The sequence below is a fragment of the Macaca nemestrina genome, chromosome 9 (genome assembly GCF_043159975.1).
Source record: "Macaca nemestrina isolate mMacNem1 chromosome 9, mMacNem.hap1, whole genome shotgun sequence".
In the NCBI taxonomy this organism is placed as follows: Eukaryota; Metazoa; Chordata; class Mammalia; order Primates; family Cercopithecidae; genus Macaca; species Macaca nemestrina.
In genome coordinates, this window is record NC_092133.1 from 94,178,863 (window position 1) to 94,198,966 (window position 20,104).

At 40.9% G+C, this 20,104-nt stretch overlaps 2 long non-coding RNA genes across 2 annotated transcripts in view; one reads left to right on the forward strand and one right to left on the reverse strand.

The window, feature by feature from the left end:
- LOC112423326 (uncharacterized) overlaps positions 1 to 13,519 on the reverse strand; it is a 28,436-nt gene extending 14,917 nt beyond the window's left edge. Inside the window, exons 1-4 of the long non-coding RNA XR_011608057.1 lie at positions 12,902 to 13,519; positions 9,863 to 9,960; positions 8,769 to 8,875; positions 8,568 to 8,611 (exon numbers count right to left, since the gene is read on the reverse strand). This is a non-coding gene — a long non-coding RNA (uncharacterized lncRNA). The remainder of the gene's footprint in view (positions 1 to 8,567; positions 8,612 to 8,768; positions 8,876 to 9,862; positions 9,961 to 12,901) is intronic.
- LOC139356342 (uncharacterized) overlaps positions 1 to 18,725 on the forward strand; it is a 28,585-nt gene extending 9,860 nt beyond the window's left edge. Inside the window, exons 2-3 of the long non-coding RNA XR_011608059.1 lie at positions 18,060 to 18,181; positions 18,448 to 18,725. This is a non-coding gene — a long non-coding RNA (uncharacterized lncRNA). The remainder of the gene's footprint in view (positions 1 to 18,059; positions 18,182 to 18,447) is intronic.
- Positions 18,726 to 20,104: the final 1,379 nt, after the last annotated feature.

The following is a 20,104-nucleotide window of genomic DNA, read 5'->3' on the forward strand; positions in this document are numbered from 1 at the left end:
GGCCTACTGATATAGTTTGGGTGTGTGTCCCCTCCAAATTTCATGTTGAAATATAATCCCCAGTGTGGGAGTTGGGGACTGGTGGGAGGCATTTGGGTCATGGGGTTGTATCTCTTATGGATGGTTTAGCACCATTCTCTTGATGATGAGTGAGTTCTCATTCGGTTTACATGAGATCTGGTTATTTAAGAGTCTGGCACCAGGTGTGGTGGCTCACGCTTGTAATCTCAGCACTTTGGGAGGCCGAGATGGGTGGATAACCTGAGGTCAGGAGTTTGAGACCAGCCTGGCCAACATGGCGAAACCCTGTCTCTACTGAAAATACAAAAATTAGTAGGGTGTGGTGGTCCATGCCTGTAGTTCCTACTACTCGGGAAGCTGAGGGAGGAGAATCACTTGAACCTGGGAGGCAGAGGTTGCTGTGAGCCAAGATCATGGCACTGCACTCCAGCCTGGGTAATAGAGCGAGACTCACCTCAAAAAAATAAATAAATAAACAAATAAATAAAGAGTCTAGGACCTACCTCTTATCTCTCTCTCTCTTGCTCCCACTGTCACTATGTGATGTACTGGCTCCTGCTTCACTTTCTGCCATGAGTAAAAGCTCCCTGAGGCCTCACCAGAAGCTGAGCAGATGCCAGTGCCATGCTTCCTGTACAGCCTGCATAACCATGAGCCAATTAAACCTCTTTTCTTTATAAATTACCCAGCCTCAGGTATTTATTTGTAGCAATGCAAAAAACAACTAACATAAAATTGGTACTGAGGAGTAAAGCATTGCTATAAAGATACCTGAAGATGCAGAAGAAGCTTTGGAACTGAGTAACAAGCAGAGGTTGGAAGAATTCAGAGGGCTCAGAAGAAGATGCTAAGATGAGGGAAAGTTTGAAACTTCTAAGAGACTGGTTAAATGGTTGTGACCAAAATATTGATAGGGATATGGACAGTGAAGGCTAAGCTGATGAGGTCTCAGAAGAAAATGAGAATTTATTGGAAACTGGAGTATAGGTCACCCATGTTTTGTCCTGGCACAGAGCTTGGCTGCATGTCCTAGGGATCTGTGGAAGACTGAACTTAAGAATGATGACCGAGGGTATCTGGCAGAAGAAATTTCTAAGCAGCAAAGCATTCAAGATGTGACCTGACCACTCCTAACAGCCTATGATCAAATACAGGAGCAAAGAAATGACTTAAAGTTGGAACCGATATTTAAAAGGGAATAAAAGCATAAAGTCTGGAAAGTTTGCAGCCTGGGCCTATGGTACAGAAAGATTCCAAGCCCAAGCAGCTGTGGAGCAACTACTTGCTAGAATGATTAGCATGACTGAAATGGAGCCAAGTAACACTCCAAGACAATGGGGAAAAAGCCTTAAAGGTATTTCAGAGATCATCAGGACAGCACCTTCCATCACAGGCCCAGAGGCCTAGGAGGAATTAATGGTTTCAGTGGCCATGCCTAGAGCAGTGCTGCCCTGTGCAGCCTTGTGACACTGCTCCCCACATCTCAGCTGCTCTGGTTCCAGCTTCAGCTCAAAGGGGCCCAGGTACAGCTTGAGCCGCAGTTCAGTAGGGCACAATCTGTAATCCTTGGTGGTTTCCATCTAGTGTTAAGTCTGCAGATGCTTATAATGCAAGCATGAAGGAGGCTTGGCAGCTTCCCCCTAGATTTCAGAGGATGTACTAGAAAGCCTGGGTGTCCGGGCAGAAGTCTGCCACAGAGATGGAGCCCCTACAGAGAAACTACTAGGGCAATGTTGAGGGGAAATGGGTTGGAGCCTCCACAAAGAGCCCCCACCAGGGTACTGCCTAATGGAGCTGTGGGAAGGGGGCCTGCATACTTTGGAATGCTAGAGCCACCAGCCACTTGCAACCTCGGCATGGAAAAGCTGAAAGCGGTCAACTCCAACCACTAAGATTAATCCATGAATCCATTAAGATTAAAGCAGATTTCTTACCAGAAACTATGAAAGCCGAAATGCAGTGTGATGACATATTAAAGTGCTGAAAGAAAAGAATTCTATTTCAACAACTCTTTTCCATTAAGACTATCCATCAATAATGCAGAAGAAAGTAAGGCATCCCAAGATAAACAAAAGCTAAAGGACTCTGTTTCTAGTAGACCTGCCTTATAAGAAATGCTACAAGGAGTCATTCAGTCTGAAATGAAAGGACACTGGACAATAATTCAGGGCCATATGAAGCTATAAAGAACACAGGTGAATGCAACTATATAGGTAAATATAAAAGCCAATATTGTTATATTTTTTAAATTATATCTCCTCTTTTTGCTTCCTATAGGATTTAAAAGACAAATGCATAAAATAGTAACTATAAATATATGTTAGTGGCCACACAACATACAAAAATGTAATTTGTGACAGTAACAGCATAAAGGGGGGAGAAACAGAGCCATATATCAGCAATTTTTATATACTACTGAAGCTAAGTTGGTACCAATTCAAAGTAGATTGTTAAAAATTAGAAAGGTTAATTGTAATGCTAAGAGTAATCACTAAAAACACCTTTAAATATCCACAAAAAGAAATGAGGAGGAAAGCAAAATGATATATTAGAAAAAACGTAAAAAGAAAGCACTATTGGAGGGTATTAGTGTGTTATCACATTGTTATAAAGAACTACCTGAGGCTGGGTGAGGTGGCTCATTCCTGTAATCCCAGCACTTTGGGAGGCTGAGGCAAGCACATCACTTGAGGCCAGGAGTTCAACATGGCCAACATGGTGAAACCCCATCTCTACTAAAAATACAAAAATTAGCCAGGTGTGGTGGCATGCACTTGTAATCCCAGCTACTTGGGAGGCTAAGCCAGGAGACTCGCTTGAACCCAGGGGGCAGAGTTGCAGTGAGCCAAGACTGCACCACTGCACTCCAGCCTGAGTGACAGAGCAGGACTCCATCTCAATTTAAAAAAAAAAAAAAAGAAGAACTACCTGAGACGGGGTAATTTACAAAGAAAAGAGGTTTAATTGGCTCACAGTTCCACAGGCTGTATAGGAAGCATAACTGTGGAGGCCTCCGGAAACTTACAATCATAGCAGAAGGTGAAGGAGTAGGCACATCTTCACACAGCACAGCAGGAGAGAATGGGCAAAGGGGGAAGTGCTACACACTTTTAACCAGATCTTGTCAGAACTCACTCACTATCACAAAAACAGCAAGGGGGAAGTCTGCCATCATGATCCAATCACCTGCCACCAGGCCCCTCCTCCAACACTGAGAGTTACAATTTGATATGAGATTTGGTTGGGGACACAGAGCCAAACCATATCACAGAGGAATTAAAGGAAAAGATATAAAGTATGTCAAAGAAAAATGCCAAGTTGCAGAAGTAAGTCTTTATCAAACGTCACTTTAAATAGATTAGACTCAACAGTTAAAGGCAGATATTGACTGAACGGATATTAAAAACATGATTCGAATACATGCCTTCTAAAATTAAATTTAGATGCAAAGACACAAGTAGGCTGAAAAGAAAGGATGGAAAAAGGCATTTCACAAAAATAGCAGTAACCAAAAGAGAGCTGGCTGGCTATACTAAGATGAGACCTAAATAAATGAGATGGCATCCTGTATTCATGGACTGGGAGACTTAATATGGTTCAAATGACAATACTACCCAAAGAAATCTACATATTCAAACCAGTCCCTATCTTTTGCACAGAAATGGAAAAGATTACCCTCCAATTCATACAGAATTGCAAGGTGTTCCCAGTAGCCAAAACAACATTGGAAAAGAAGAATAAAGTCAGAGGACTCACACTTCACAATTTCAAAACTTACTGCAAAGCTACAGTTATCAAAACAGTGAGGTACTGGCATTAGGACACACATACAGTCTAATGGGATAGAACTGAGTTCAGAAATAAACCCACATATCTACCACCACATGATTTTCTTCATCTTTGTCTTTCTTTTTTTTTTCTGAAACAGGGTCTCACTGGCTGGAGTGCAATGGTACAGTCACGGCTTACTGCAGCCTGGACCTCCCCAGGCTCAGGTGATTCCCCTGCCTCAGCCTCCCAAGTATCTGGGACTAAAAGTGTACACCACCCAGCTGGCTAATTTTTGTATTTTGTAGAGACAGGGTCTTGCCGTGTTGCCCAGGATGGTTTCAAATTCCTGGGCTCAAGAGATCTGCACACCTTGGTCACCTAAAGTGTTAGAATTACAGGCATGAGCCACTATATCCAGCCCCAACTGATTTTCAACAAGGCTGCCAAGACCATTCAGTGGGAAAAGAATAGTCTCTTCACCAAATAATACTGGGAAAACTGAATACCCACATGCATGAGTTAAATGGGACCTCTACCTCACATCATATGCAAAAATAAATTCAAAACGGATCAATGACCTAAATATATGAGTTAAATACGGAGAACTCTTAGAAGAAAACACAGCCTACCTTGAATTTGGCAAGGGATTCTTCTATATGACACCAAAAGCACAAACAAAAGAAAAATAAATTGTACTTCATCATAATTTGAAATGTTTGTGCATTATAGAACACTGTCACAATAGAGAAACGACAACCCACAATGTGGAAAATATTTGCAAATCATCTGAGACAGAGTCTCCCTCTGTTGCCCAGGCTGGAGTGCAGCAGTGCCATCTCAGCTCACCACAGCCTCCGCCTCCCGGATTCAAGCAATTCTGCTTCAGCCTTCCAAGTAGCTGGGACTACAGGCATGCGCCACCATGCCTAACTAATTTTTGTATTTTTAATAGACATGGGGTTTCACCATGTTGGCCAGGCTGGTCTCAAACTCCTGACCTCATGAGCCACCTGCCTCAGCCTCCCAAATTGTTGGGATTACAGGGGTGAGCCACTGCACACGACCGATCTTTTTTTTTTTTTTTTTTTTTTTAAAGAAGAGTCTTGCTCTGTCACCCAGGCTGGAGTGCAGTGGTGCCATCTCGACTCACTGCAACTTCCACCTCCTAGGTTCAAGTGATTCTCCTGCCTCAGCCTCCCATGTAGCTAGGACTACAGGCACATACCACCAAGCCCAGCTAATTTTTGTATTTTTAGTAGAGACAGGGTTTCACCATGTTGACCAGGCTGGTCTGAACTCCTGACCTTGAGTGATCCGCCCACCCTGGCCTCCCAAAATGCGGAGATTACAGGCGTGAGCCACTGTGCCTGGCCATAAAACATTCTTATAATTCAACAACAAAAGGATAAACAGTCCAGTTAGGAAATGGGCAAAGAACCTGAGTGAACATTTCTCCAAATCACACAACTCACCCTTGAACAACACAGGCTTGGATACAGATTATTTTCAACCAAACATAGATTGAAAATATAGTATTTGCAAGATTGGAAACCCACCCATATGGAGGGCCAAGTTTTTGCATACATGGGTTCTGAAGGGCTGACTGCAGGACTTGAGTATGTGTGGATTTTAGTACATGCAGGGGTCCTGGAACCAATCACCTGCATATACCAAATAATGACAGTATATACAAATGGCTAAAAAGCACACTAGAAAAAAAATAGAACGAAAAAGCAAACTAGATGTTCAACATCATTCAACTCTAAAGAAATGCAATGCAAAACCGCAACAATAACACTTCACCCCCCCACCCCAATTATAATGGGCATAATTTTAAAAATGGAGAACAGGTGTTGGGGGTATATGGAGAAACTGAAACCCTTGTACATCGCTATGGGAATGTAAAATGGTGCAGCTGCTGTGGAAGTTTGGCAGTTTCTCAAAAATTTAAACATAGAATTGCCATACATCCCAGCAACTCCATTTTTAGGTATATACCCAAAATAATTAAAACTAGGTATCAAATACTTATAGATAAATTTGCATAACAGCAGTATTCATAATAACCAAAAAGTGGAAACCAACCAAATGTCTGTCAATGGATGAATGGATAAACAAATTGTGGAGTATATACACAATGGCATTTTAGCCATAAAAAGGAACGATGTACTGATACATGCTTCAAGGTGGATGAACCTGTAAAATATGCTAAGTGAAAGAAGGCAGGCACAAAAGGTCACATAATGTATGATCTCACTTACATGAAATATCTAGAATAGGTAGATCCATAGAGACAGAAAACATGTTAGTGGTTGCCAGGGGATAGTGGGAGAAAGAACGGGGAATGACTGCTTAATGGGTACAGGGTTTTCTTTTGGGATGGTGAAAATGTTTTGAAACTAGGTAGAAGTGGTGTTACACAACACTGTGAATGTACTATATATTAATACCTCACAATTGTATAATTTTAAATGATGAATAGTATGTGAATTTCACTTCAATTAAAACAAGTATACAAAACCTTTGAACAAAGACAACTTCAGGCCTAAATAGTTTCATTGGTGAATTCAATCAAACAATAAGGCAGAAACAATACCAATTATATGTAATTTCTTCCATAAAACCAAGAAAAAATAACCATTCTCAACTCATTTTATAAGGCTCACATGACCCTGAGACCCAAATCTAACAAAAACATTATCAGAAATGACAACTACAGTGGCTGCTGGCACCAGTTTGTATCAGCTCAGAAGAGCTGATGGTTAAGTTTTCAGGAACTGGCTAGCATGTTGTAGCTTGAAATTTGCCATGGTGGGAGTATTTATACCACAGAAATTGGTAAACAGTATAAACCAAATTTCTTTCCCAATCCCTAAAATCTGATTATTAAACATTTACTAGTATATTGATCACTGATCAATATTCCTCATGGTGATGGATGCAAAAATCCTCAACAAAATGTTAGCAAATCCAATTCAACAATATATAAAAATATACACATTATGACCAACTTATCCTGGCAATGCAAGGTTGATTCTATATTTGAATATCAATCAATGTAGTTCACTATGCTAACAAACTAAAAAAGAAAAACAACATGATTATCTCAAAAAAAGCAGAAGAACATTTGACAAAATTCAAGATCCATTCATGACAAAATCTCTGAACAAACTAGGAAAAGAAGGGAACTTCCTTCATCTGTTAAAAGACATTTATATAAAATCTATAGCTTATACCATTCTTATTATTGAATGGCTAAATTCTTTCCCCACTAAGTTAAGGTTTCATTATGTATATTCCTTTGATTATGTAAAGGATTATTTTTAAACGAGCAAAAAAAAAAAAATCAAAATTCAATGTTTTCTACAGCCTACAGGGGCCGTACATATTCTAGCTTCCTCTACCTTTTTGATGTTACCTCTTAACATTCTTTCCCTAAGTCATATCTCTCTAGCTTCAATATCCTACATACTGTTTCTGGAACATGCTTTGGGGTGTCTGTATTGCTGTTTTTCCTACCCACAATGCTGCTCCCTCAGATTTCTACTTGGCGCTCTCTCTCATTTAATTCCAGACTTTTCTCAAATATTATATTTTAGGGTAGTATTATCCTAATCAACCTATAACTTATTCCTCACTTCTCTGTATCACTTTGTCCTCCTAAATTGCTTGAGTTTGTCTCTGAACATATACCTCAGAAATATTACTCAAATGTTGACACATTGTTATAAAAGATATTTTATATATATATATACATACATATATATATATACACATACATATATATATATATATGTTTTTTGTTTTTTGTTTTTTTTGAGACAAAGTCTGGCTCTGTCACCCAGGCTGGAGTGCAGTGGCGCGATCTCGGCTCACTGCAACCTCCGCCTCCCGGGTTCACACCATTCTCCTGCCTCAGTCTCCCGATTAGCTGGGACTACAGGCGTCCGCCACCACGCCTGGCTAATTTTTTGTATTTTTAGTAGAGACGGGGTTTCACCGTGTTAGCCAGGGTGGTCTCGATCTCCTGACCTTGTGATCCTCACGCCTCGGCCTCCCAAAGTGCTGGGATTACAGGCGTGAGCCACCGTGTCTGGCTAAAATATACTTTTAAAATCACATTTGTGGCCTGGCACGGTAGCTCACGCCTGTAATCTCAGCATTTTGGGAGGCTGAGGTGGGAGAATCATTTGAGGTCAGGAATTTGAAACCAGCCTAGCTGACATGGGGAAACCTTTCTCTACTAAAAATACAAAAATTAGCTGGGCATGGTGGCAGGTGCCTGTAATCCCAGCTACTCAGGAGGCTGAGGCAGGAGAATCACTTGAACCTGGGAGACAGAGGCTGCAGTGAGCCGAGATTATGCCACTGCACTCCAGCTTGGGCAACAGAGTGAGACTCCATCTCAAAAAAAAAAAAAAAAAAAACATTTGTTTGTATCAATGTCATTGTCTATTTTATGCCAAACAGGCAGTAACCTATTTAGCATTGCTTTCATGCCATCAGTGCAAGTATCAACAGTGTAAAAGGTAATCTACATCTTAGCACTCTGAGTCTCAACCTCATAGACCCCTTGAGAGGGTCTTGGAGCTCCCAGGGATCTGCAGACCACATTTTGAGAATTGCTGTTTTATTCAAATAGTATTTTGCCTGAAGGTGATTTTTAACTATTTCTACGTTTCTAATTTAGTATATGGGTCCCATTCATAAAACTCACTATTAACACACACACACACGCACAGTGAAACAAAGTAAGGGCTAAATAAATGACTCACCTGGAGCTTGTTCATTTTCTGCTGTTCTTGGGAAAGGCTGAAAACTACAAAGCCAGAGCAGAAATCATAAGGGACCTTATCTGGCAGTTCCAGGAATCAACAGTGAGAAATTTCCATACAACATTTTAGCAAAACCTTTGAGAAAACGTCCCTTTGACCCATTAGAAAGAATAGTAAGGAGCATGATGAAGTAGCACCCACCTGTCCACTTCTGACTCTGATATTAATCTTGATGAGCCTGGGACATTTTTGAGTGAATCTACACATTTCTTTCCTATTGGCTGTTTTGAAAATTATGTTTCCATTTTCTGAATAACACAAAAGAATCAAAACTTAAATATCCAATAACGACAGATTAAATAACATGTATGATATATCCAATGTATGGAACCCTTTGCTGACACTATAAATGATGTTGAAGAGATATATTTATTGGCACATAAAAGGTAATTAAGTTACATATTATAACCATTTTTTTCTATTATAAACCCAAGGTTAGAAAGTCTCTTCAAAGTTGTCAAAAATAGGACATTTCTTCTCCCTAAATTGCAATTTCTCAAAAACCACTTCTCCAAGAACCTTCTTTTGATGTACATATGATATAACGAACTTAAAGACTCAGTTCTACCCTAAGCTCTGCTATTAGTAAACTTAGTGATTGTCTTAGTTTCAACGCTTTTGTCTTTAAAATGAGTAGGAATTAGATAATCTTGAACAACCCTTCAGGTACCATTCTGATTCTATAAGTCTTCACCCAGGATCACCAACACAGACAGTACCAGCAATGCACTGTCCCCTCAAAACTTGGGCTAGGCCTAAGGTAAAATTTAATTAGGCCCTGATGAACTCTGACTTGAGAATCTAATCTGCTGACAGTGACACAAATCTAGCTTCTAAAAGCACTTCATGTATGTAACAAAAGACAACTACATGTCATAATCCTAAAGTCCTTTTCATAAGCAGCAGAAACCATAAAGGGCATCCAAATTGGAAAGGAAAAAGTCAAATTATCTTTGTTTACAGATGACATGACCCTATATTTAGCAAAACATAAAGACTCCACCAAAAAAACTGGTAGAACTGATACATGAATTCAGTAAAGTTGCAGGATACAAAATCAACATTAAAAATCAGTAGCAGGCCAGGTGCGGTGGCTCACGTCTGTAATCCCAGAATTTTGGCAGGCCAAGGTGGGTGGATCACCTGAGGTCGGGAGTTCGAGACCAGACTGACCAACAAGGAGAAAACCCGTCTCTACTAAAAGTACAAAATTAGTCAGGCATGGTGGCACATACCTGTAATCCCAGCTACTCGGGAGGTTGAGGCAGGAGAATCGCTTGAACCCAGGAGATGGAGGTTGCAGTGAGCCAAGATCATGCCATTTTACTCCAGCCTAGGCAACAAGAGAGAAACTCTGTCTCAACAAAAAGAAAGAAAGAAAAAAAGAAGAAAAAAAAAAGTAGCATTTCCATACACCAACAGTGAATAATTTGAAAAAGAAATCAAGAAAGCAATCTCATTTACAATAGCTACCAAAAAACTCCCAACGCCTGGGAATAAATTCAACCAAAAAAGTAAAAGATGCTACAATTAAACATATAAAACAGGCTGGGCACTGTGGCTCACACCTGTAATCCCAACACTTTGGGAGGCGGAGGCGACTGGATCACCTGAGGTCAGGAGTTCAAAATCAGACTGGCCAACATGGCAAAACCCTGTTTCCACTAAAAATACACACACACACACACACAATTAGGTGTGGTGGCACACTCCTGTAATCCTAGGTACTCAGGAGGCTGAGATGGGAGAATCGCTTGAACCTGGGAGGCAGAGATTGCAGTGAGCCAAGATTGCACCAAACTGAGACCTTGTCTCAAAAAAAAAGAGTAAAAACACTGGTGAATGACATTAAAATGGAAAGATATCCCATGCTCATGGACTGGCAGAATTAATATTGTTAAAATGTCCACAGTACTAAAAGCAATCTACAGATTCAATGCAATCCATATCCAAATACCAATGACATTCTTCACAGAAATAGGAAAAAAATCCTAAAATTTATATGGAACCACCAAAGACCCCGAATAGCCAAAGCAATTATGTGCAAAAAAAAAAAAGCTGGAGGTGTTGCACTACCAGACTTCAAAATATACTATAAAGCTATAGTAAACAAAACAGTAGGTTACGGGCATAAAAAGAGACACATAGACCAATGGAAAAGAGAATTGAGAAATAAATACATGCATTTATAGCCAATTTCATTTTTGACAAAGGCACCAAGAACATACATTGGAGAAATGACAGTTTCTTCAATAAATGGTGCTGAGAAAACCGGATATTCGTATGCAGAAGAATGAAACTAGACCCTGTCTCTCATCATATGCAAAAATCAAATGACAGTGGATTAAAGATTTAAATGTATGAGCTGAAACTATGAAACTACTAGAAGAAAACATTTGGAAATGCTTCAGAACATTCGTCTGGGCAAAAATTTTTTGGTAAGACCTTAACGGCATAAGCAATAAAGGCAAAAATAGATGAATGGGATTACATCAAACTAAAAAGCTTCGGCACAGGAAAGTAAGCAATCACAGTGAAAAGACACCTAAAGAATAGGAGAAAATATTTGCAAACCACCCATCTCACAAGGAATTAATAACCAGAATATATAAGGAACTCAATAGCCAGAAAACAAAAAATTTGATTTAAAAAAATTGAGCAAATGATCTGAACAGACATTTCACAATAGAAGACACATAAATGGCCAATAGGTATATGATAAAATGTTCAATATCACTAATCATCAGACAAATGCAAATCAAAACCACAATGGGATATCATTTTACCCCTTAAAATAGCTATTATAAAAAAGGCAAAAACAAACAAACAAACAAACAAACAAAAAAGCAATGCTGGGGGATATGGAGAAAGGAGAACCCTCATACACTCTTGGTGGCAATGTAAACTAGTACAGTCACTGTGGAACAGTATGGAGGTTCCTCAAAAAATAAAAAACACAATTACCATATGATCCAGCAATCTCACTGCTATGTATATATTCAAAAGAAAGGAAATCAGTATATTAAAGAGACCTCTGCACTCCCATTTTTATCATAGCACTATTCACAATAGTCAAGATACAGAATCAACCTAAGTACCCATCAATGCATGAATAGGTAATGAACATTGTGGTATATATACACAATGGAGTATTATTCAGCCATAAAAAGAATGAAATTTTGTCATTGAAACAACAAAGATGGAACTGGAGGACATTATGTTACATGAAATAAGCCAGGCACAGAAAGACAAATATCATGCTCTCACTCATACATGGGAGCTAAAATAGTTGATCTCATGAAGGTAGGAAGTAGAATGATGGTTACCAGAGGCTGCGAAGGGAAGCAGGGAGCGAGGCATGAAGAGAGGTTAATGGGTACAAAAATAGGTAGAAGGAATAAGTCTTAGTGTTCAATAGCACAGTATGGTGACAAGTGTTAACAATAATTTATTGTGTGTTTCAGAGTAGCTAGAAGATTTGGAATATTCACAAAACAAAGAAATGAGGTGGTGGATACTGTATTTGATCACACATTGTATGCATATATCAAAATATCACATGTACCCCACAAATATGTACATTATGTACCAAAAAAAAAAAAAAAAAAGAATAAAATAAGCAGCAAAAACCACTTCCAGCTAGCATAGTGCTTAGAAAATACCTAAGCTCAGTTATCAGCCAATGAGAAGTATTATCATATCACCACCATAAAATTGTGGAACTGATGAACTGCAGTTTTCATGTTTAAAAAAAATTCTTTGACCCATTTCCTCTCTTCAGAAACTAGCGTCTGGGATGGATGGGATTCCCAGCTTCTGTAAAATGCAAAATTGAGGGCTCAAATTGTGGTTTCAATTTACAGGTTTCACAGTCCTCTAAGAAGAAACTAAGGTTTAAGGATGCAGGAAGGCCTTAAATAATTAACCTTTTGATTCAAGGGCTCTGAAGATTCCCCCAAGCATTTTTGGAAACAGAACACTACGTGGTTAAGACTGGGTTCAGTACACTCCACAGCTACCTTCTGGTGGTGCTCAAGGGACAAATGCTGTGCTAAATACAAGGCAAGACTGGATTTTAGTGTGGGAAGGCGCATGAATTCGGAGAAAAAAGTGAGGATTTACATCCCACCTGCTAATACCGTGGGTAAACGAATTTCTCTCTCTGAATCTTTAGTAGTCACATTTAAATGGAGGTGGTTAAGTCGAAAGAATGGTTACGATGATTAAATGAGCCAATAATGAAAACAGCATGTCTTGTAACAGAAGCAGCTCACCTTTATTTAGTTCTGTATCATACTTTACATCTACTACCCTATTCAGTACCCAAAGGCCCCCATCATTTGCCAGATGGGCATCCAGCCGCCCTGGGACCACCTGCATACGCAGGACCGGAGCCCACGTCGCGGCGGCTTTTGAGCGTGGCGTCTGCAGCGGCCAACGCGCCTGACGTGGCGGCTCCGGTTCACGTCATACATGCGGCTGCTCTGGGCGCCCACTGCCCCGCCACTGCAAGCCTCCTTTGGCCGCCCCTCAAGCAGGTAGCGCAAACGCCATTCCCGGAAGGGGCGCCAGCGCAGAGGCCAACCTCCCAGCCAGGCGGCTCCCACACGGGGCCCTCCGCGGAGGCCGCTCCGGGGCCTGGAGGCGGCTTCCAGGCTCTAGATCCCGCCTCCCACGTCCTGCCCGCCCGCAAGGGCCTTGGACACAGCTGTAGGGGATCGGCCTCTGCTCCCGGCCTGCGCCGAGCCCAGGCCCCGCCCTTTGCGGCCTAGCCGCGACCCGGGGGCACCAGAGTCCTCTCCCCACCATAGGGTGTAAGACAAAAACGCCAACGCCAGAAAGGAGATGGCATTGCACATGCGCAGAACATCCTCTCCCCACCCTAGCGCGAAAAACGCCGCCAGAAAGGAGATAGCATTGCACATGCGCAGAACGTTCCCCGAGGCCTACTCCAAAACTACGCTTCCCAGAAGGCCCGGCTGCGACTCCATCTTGGATGACGTCGTGAGGCGCGCCCTCCTCCAGCGGCCTGAGTGATTGCTGTCGGGTTTCCTGTAGCGGGCGCTGGCCTTGCTCAGTGATGGCTGGAGCGCTGCACTGCTCACGTCGGGGCTTGAAGACAGAAGGCCCCCGTGAGGTGCTCCAGGGATCACTGATGGGCAGTTTTGTTAAAGTGATTGAACTCGGTGGGTGCAGGAGTACGTGGAGTAATGAAGGATAATGTCCTGTAACCGCTTCCTGTTAGGAATGGTAGCTTTGACAATTGTGCAAACGATACGCGAATCGTAATAAACTACAAAGTATGTATAAGCTAAAACAGAAAACGAGTATACCACTTCCCAAAAGCAAAAGCGCTTAATGTTAGGTGTACATCCTTCTCATGAATTTACACAAGTTTTAATCTAATCGTATAGAATATCATGACTATCATTTCACTAAGAAATACATATAGTCGTCCCTCCTTATCCCGGGGGTCCATATCTATGGATTCAACTAAGCTCGGATTGAAAATACTTAAAAATGATCTGAGCGGGGATGGCTTGTGCCTGTGATCTCAGCCACTTGGGAGGATCACTGGAGGCCCGGAGTTGGAGACCAGCCTGTGCAACATAGTGAGACCTTCTCTAAAAAAAAGAAATGGTTTAAAATATTATATCTTACTGAGCAGGTACAAACTTTTCCCCTCGTCATACTCTAAACAATACAGTAAAAGTATTTACATAGTATTTACATTGTGTTAGGTTTACAATTAATCTAGGCATAATTTAAAGTATAGGGGAGGAGGTGTGTAGGTTATGCAAATACCAGGTTATTTTCTACCAAAGACTTGAACATCCCTGGATTTGAGTAATCCAGGGAGGTCCTGGAACTAATTCCCCCTCGGATACAGAAAGAGGACTTGGCTGTATATGTAAAACAAATTATTTCCTGGTCAATAACTTTATTATATTAAAATATGTAGAATCATCTAGAAAAAATATGTATGTATAGTCATGTGTATAAACACACACATATATATATACAAAAAATATGCACACATAATACATACACACACACACACACACACACACACACACACACCACTTTTCTGGATGAGAGGTGTTGAAGAAATAATTTAAAATAAAGCCTCTTGCCAATCCAGAAAATTCTCTCCACAGATGGAGAAAAGGACAAAACAGTTACATTATTGAATAAACATTAAACCAGACTGCTATGTGCGTCACACGCAACCCACTAATGAGTTTACGAAGACAGGAAGAACTATCTTTTTTTATATTAGCCATTCTGGTATAACGCATTCCATTTTCTCATGGTAAAAGATAACGTGTCCTCAAGACGACTGTACAACACCATTTGCTATGCATAATTCATCCGAAATTCAAGTGATAATTAGGGTAGCCATCAGTGTTAGTTAATTGCCGTTATGCAAATGAAAAGTAAAGTTTCTGGTGTCTCTATGACACGCAGGTAGTTAATAACAGGTAGGCAGGAGCCTGGGAGTTTACCACAGAGGCAGGGAGATGGGGTGCGATCTTCCTTGATGCTTACATTTCAAAGACATGACCCAAGGCCATTAAGAAAGACCTTCCTGGGCTGTTAAACTAGCAAGAAGCTTATTTACTTTTTAAAAAGTTTTGCTAAATCTCACAGAGACAGAGAAAGGATTTAAAATTACAAGTTGGCGGGTGCCTGTAGTCCCAGCTACTCGGGAGGCTGAGGCAGGAGAATGGCCTAAACCCAGGAGGCGGAGCTTGCAGTGAGCTGAGATCCGGCCACTGCACTCCAGCCTGGGCGACAGAGGGAGACTCGTCTCCAAACAAACAAAAAAAAAATTACAAGTTTTCTTAAGGAAATGCTGTAAGAAAAGAGAGGAGGAAAGGTCTTTTTCCCTTTTTGCAAAGAAGAAAAATTCAGTTGTTTTTTGTTTTGTTTTTTTCTTTGAGACAGTGTCTCCCTTTGTCGCCCAGGCTAGGATGCAGTGGCATGGTCTCTTCTCACTGCAACACCGCCTCCCAGGTTCAAGCAATTCTCTGCCTCAGCCTCCTGAGTAGCTGGGATTACAGGCGCCCACCACCACACCCAGCTAATTTTTTTGTATTTTTAGTAAAGACGGGATTTCACCTTCTTGGCCAGGCTGGTCTTGAGCTCCTGACTTCGTGATCTACCCGCCTCAGCCTCCCAAAGTGCTGGGATTACAGGCATGAGCGCCCAGCCCAAATTTTTATGTTTAATATTTACCCTTACAGAAAACTATAAAATTTAACACAATTTCAATCAAATTTAAATAAATCTTAATGGGGAGCTTAGTTTTGTTTTACTTGATAAAATAATTTTTAACTTCCTCAGGAAACAACCTCAGGGAATAGCAAGGAACTGAGGACTAAACTCTGATTTTTTTATCTTACCCAAATTTCTATCTAAGGGGTCTGAGGAGTTATGCCCTACAAACCATAGATTCACATCAGATGGGTTTTATTTAACCCTACATAATGTGACTTACTTTCCAACCTGACTCTAGCATAACATTACGAGACAAGGAAGAAAATAAAATATTTTACCCCCAAAACATGTTTCTTTGTCATATTTTGAAATGGCCCTGCAAGCCGTCCTTTGTGGTGTTGTGACCAAGCGAGTTATAGAAAAACGCCACACTTTGAGACAAATCAGAGTCCTTTATTAGCTACTGAGAGGCAGCTAATGCCCAAAATTCTCTCGTCTCCGAGGAACGGGTTAGTTTTTTTTTTTTTTTTTTTTTTTTTTTTTAATACCGTGGTGTAAATAGGGGAGGGGGGATTTTAGCTGAAGCAATTTTTACAGAAGCAGAACTGGCAAAAAGTTAAAAAAGTAATTGGTTACAAATGCAGTTACAAAACAATAAACAGTTCCAGGTGCAGGGGCTTAAACTATCACAAAGAGATAAATGCAGGGGTTTTGGGTGCCATCCACTGAGCGCGTCCCCAGGAGCTGCTGGTGCAGCTTTCGTCAATATCTTATCAGTAGGTGCATTCCTGGACGTGCTTTGAGTCAGGTTTACACTAGTTATGCCTTAAGGGAGGGAGGTGAAAGGGGGCTGCAGGTGAAGAAACTAAAATGGAGTCTGTCTGGCTCTCTCTGATAGGAAAGAGTCACTCAGGTTAAAACAAGGTAGGGTATCACAGTGGGGAAAATTCACATCTCTAAATAATCTCTGTTAACATAGCTAGACCTTTTCCTTCCAGGCCCTTCCAATTCTGAATAGATTGACTGAGTGTGTAGCACCTTTTAAAGGGTCTGAATAGGAAACATTTGTCATCTCTTGTTTCTAAGGACAGTCACTATGAGACTTCGAAAGAACCTTGGTCTCCACAATCTTTTATCTTAACCTGAACACTTCCTTTCTATTGATCCCAGATCCTTAGACAAAAACTCAACCAATTGTCAACCAGAAAATGGTTAAATTTACCTATAGCCTGGAAGCACACCCACCCCCTCCACTTTGTCCCGCCTTTCTGGAACAAACCAACGTATTCCTTAAAAGTATTTGATTGATGTATCATGCCTTCCTACAATGTGTAAAACCAAGCTGCACCCCCAACCACCTTGGGCGCATGTTCTCAGGATCTCCTGAGGGCTGTGTCAAGGGCCGTGTCCACTCACATTTGGCTCAGGATAAATCTCTTTAAATATTTCACAGAGTTGACATTTTTTATGGACAGAACTTTTTTTGAAAATGCAAATTTAAAAAGTATTTAAGGCTGGGTATGGTAGCTCACGCCTGTAATCCCAGCACTTTGGGAGGCCGAGGTGGGCGGATCACGAGGTCAAGAGATCGAGAACATCCTGGTCAACATGGTGAGACCCCGTCTCTACTAAAAATACAAAAATAAGCTGGGCGTGGTGGTGCATGCCTGCAGTCCCAGCTACTCGGGAGGCTGATGCAGGTAATCACTTGAACCTGGCAGGCAGAGGTTACAGCAGGCCGAGATAGTACCACTGCACTCCAGCCTGATGACAAAGCAAGTCTCTGTCTCAAAAAATAAATAAATAAAATAAAAAGTAATTTAAGCTTGGTGCTAGTTTCGAAAAAGCACAGAAAGATCCAAATATACATGAGAATTTAGTATATGTTAAAATTTTCATTGAAAACAAAATAGTGTGGAGATATATGTGTGTGTGTGTGTATATATATGTATACACTTCTTCTTTTCTTTTCTTTCTAATTTGGTCTTGAGGTCTTTCTCACCTGAGGGTGGCTATAAACTATCCCTGTGGGGCTCCTGGGATTTGGTGTCATGGATATTTGGTGTGCCATATGTTAAAAGTTTCATTTCAAATTTACTAAAAGTCCACCCTTAATTTTTAAAAGTCAGTGAGTTCCAAGAGAGGTAGCAATTTGAGGTCACTGGTGAAGGCTTCACACAAGGTGAATTTTTACGTTTGGTTTCTCCACAGCATAAGGAATAAAACTGTTCTTTTGAAATGAAGAAGAGAACCACCTAGGAGACTATCACCCTGACCTGAGGACTTCACTAGGGATTCAGGAAAGAAGACACAGAAAGAAAGCAATCCTTAAGGTATTATATCTGAATAATTTATTTTTTACTTAAAAATTTTTTTATTGAAGTATAAAAAAATACAAAAGTATGCAATGGCATGTGTATCACTGTATAATTAATAAGTGAATGATGAAGAGAGGTGAACACAACCATGTAAACACCAAAGAATTCAAAGACAGTATTATCAGTGCCTGAAGTCTCCCTGAAGGACCCATTCTCTATTATGACTCTCCTTCTCAGAAGTAGTGCCCCATCCTGATCTCTAATTTTTTTTTTTTTTTTAGATGGAGTTTCTCTCTTGTTGCCCAGGCTAGAGTGCAATGGCATGATCTCAGCTCACCGCAACTTCTGCGTCCTTGGCTCAAGTGATTCTCCTGCTTCAGCCTCCTGAGTAGCTGGGATTACAGGCACGTGCCACCATACCTGGCTAAGTTTTTGTGTTTTTAATAGAGACAGGGTTTCACCATGTTGGCCAGGCTGGTCTGGAACTCCTGACCTCAGATGATCCACCCACCTCGACCTCCGAAAATGCTGATTACAGGTGTAAGCCACCACAACTGGCCCCCATCCTCACTTCTAACAATAAAGACCAGTTTTGCAATTTATTATTGCAATTTCTTTTATTCATTTATTTTGAGGTAATCTTATTTTTAATTTTTTTGAGAGAAAGTCTCATTCTATTGCCCAGGCTGGAGTGCAGTGGTGCAATCTCGGCTCACTGCAACCTCCATCTTCCAGGTTTAAGATGCCTCAGCCTCCCAAGTATCTGGGATTACAGGTATGTGCCACCATACCTGGCTAATGTTTTCTATTTTTAGCTGAGTTGGGGTTTCACCATGTTGGCCAGGCTGGTCTCGAAATCCTTACTTCAGGTGATCCATTCTCCTCCACCTCCCAAAGTAGTGGGATTACAGGCATGAGCCACTGCACCTGGCCTGAAGTAATCTTTAACTTATAAAATAAATTGCAAAAGTAGGATAAAGAATTCTCATATAGGCCAGGCGTGGTTGCTCACGTCTGTAATCCCAGCACTTTGGGAGGCAGAGACAGGTGGATCATAAGGTCAGGAGTTTGAGACCAGCCTGATCAACATAGTGAAATCTTGTCCCTACTAAAAATACAAAAATTAGCTGGGTGTGGTGGTGCACACCTGTAATCTCAGCTACTCAGGAGGCTGAAGCAGGAGAATTGCTCGAACCCGGGAGGTGGAGGTTGCAGTGAGCTGAGATCATGCCATTTTATTCCAGCCTGGGTAACAGACTGAAACTCCACCTCAAAAAAAAAAAAGAAAAAAGAATTATCATATATTCTTCACCAAGATATTTCCATCATTAATATTTTGGCACGTTTGCTTCATAATTTGTGCTACTTGTGTATATCATGTATTTATTTTTCTTAATCATTTGAGAGTCAGTTGTAGGAATCATTCCACTTTACTCCTAAGTTCTTAACTGTGTATTTCCTATCAGCAAGGATAAAATTCTTAGGTAACCATGGTATAGTGCTCAAAATCAGAAAAATTTAACAAAGATATAATATATAATCTATAATGTACAGTCCATGTTCAAATTTCAATGATTGTCTCAAATAAGTCTTTTTTTTTTTTTTTTCTTGAGATGGAGTCTTACTCTGCCACCCAGGCTAGAGTGCTATAGTGCGATGTCGGCTCACTACAATCTCCCCCTCCTGGGTTCAAGTGATTGTCCTGCCTCAATCACTTGATTGAGTGCTGAGACTACAGGCATGCACCACCACACCTGGGTAATTTTTAAATTTTTTTTCAGTAGAGACGGGGTTTCACCATGTTAGCCAGGATGGTCTCAATATTCTGACCTCATGATCCACCCATCTCAGCCTCCCAAAGTGCCGAGATTACAGGTGTGAGCCACCCTGCCCAGCCTTCAATGAAAGCTTTTATAGATAATTCTTCTTCTGATTCAA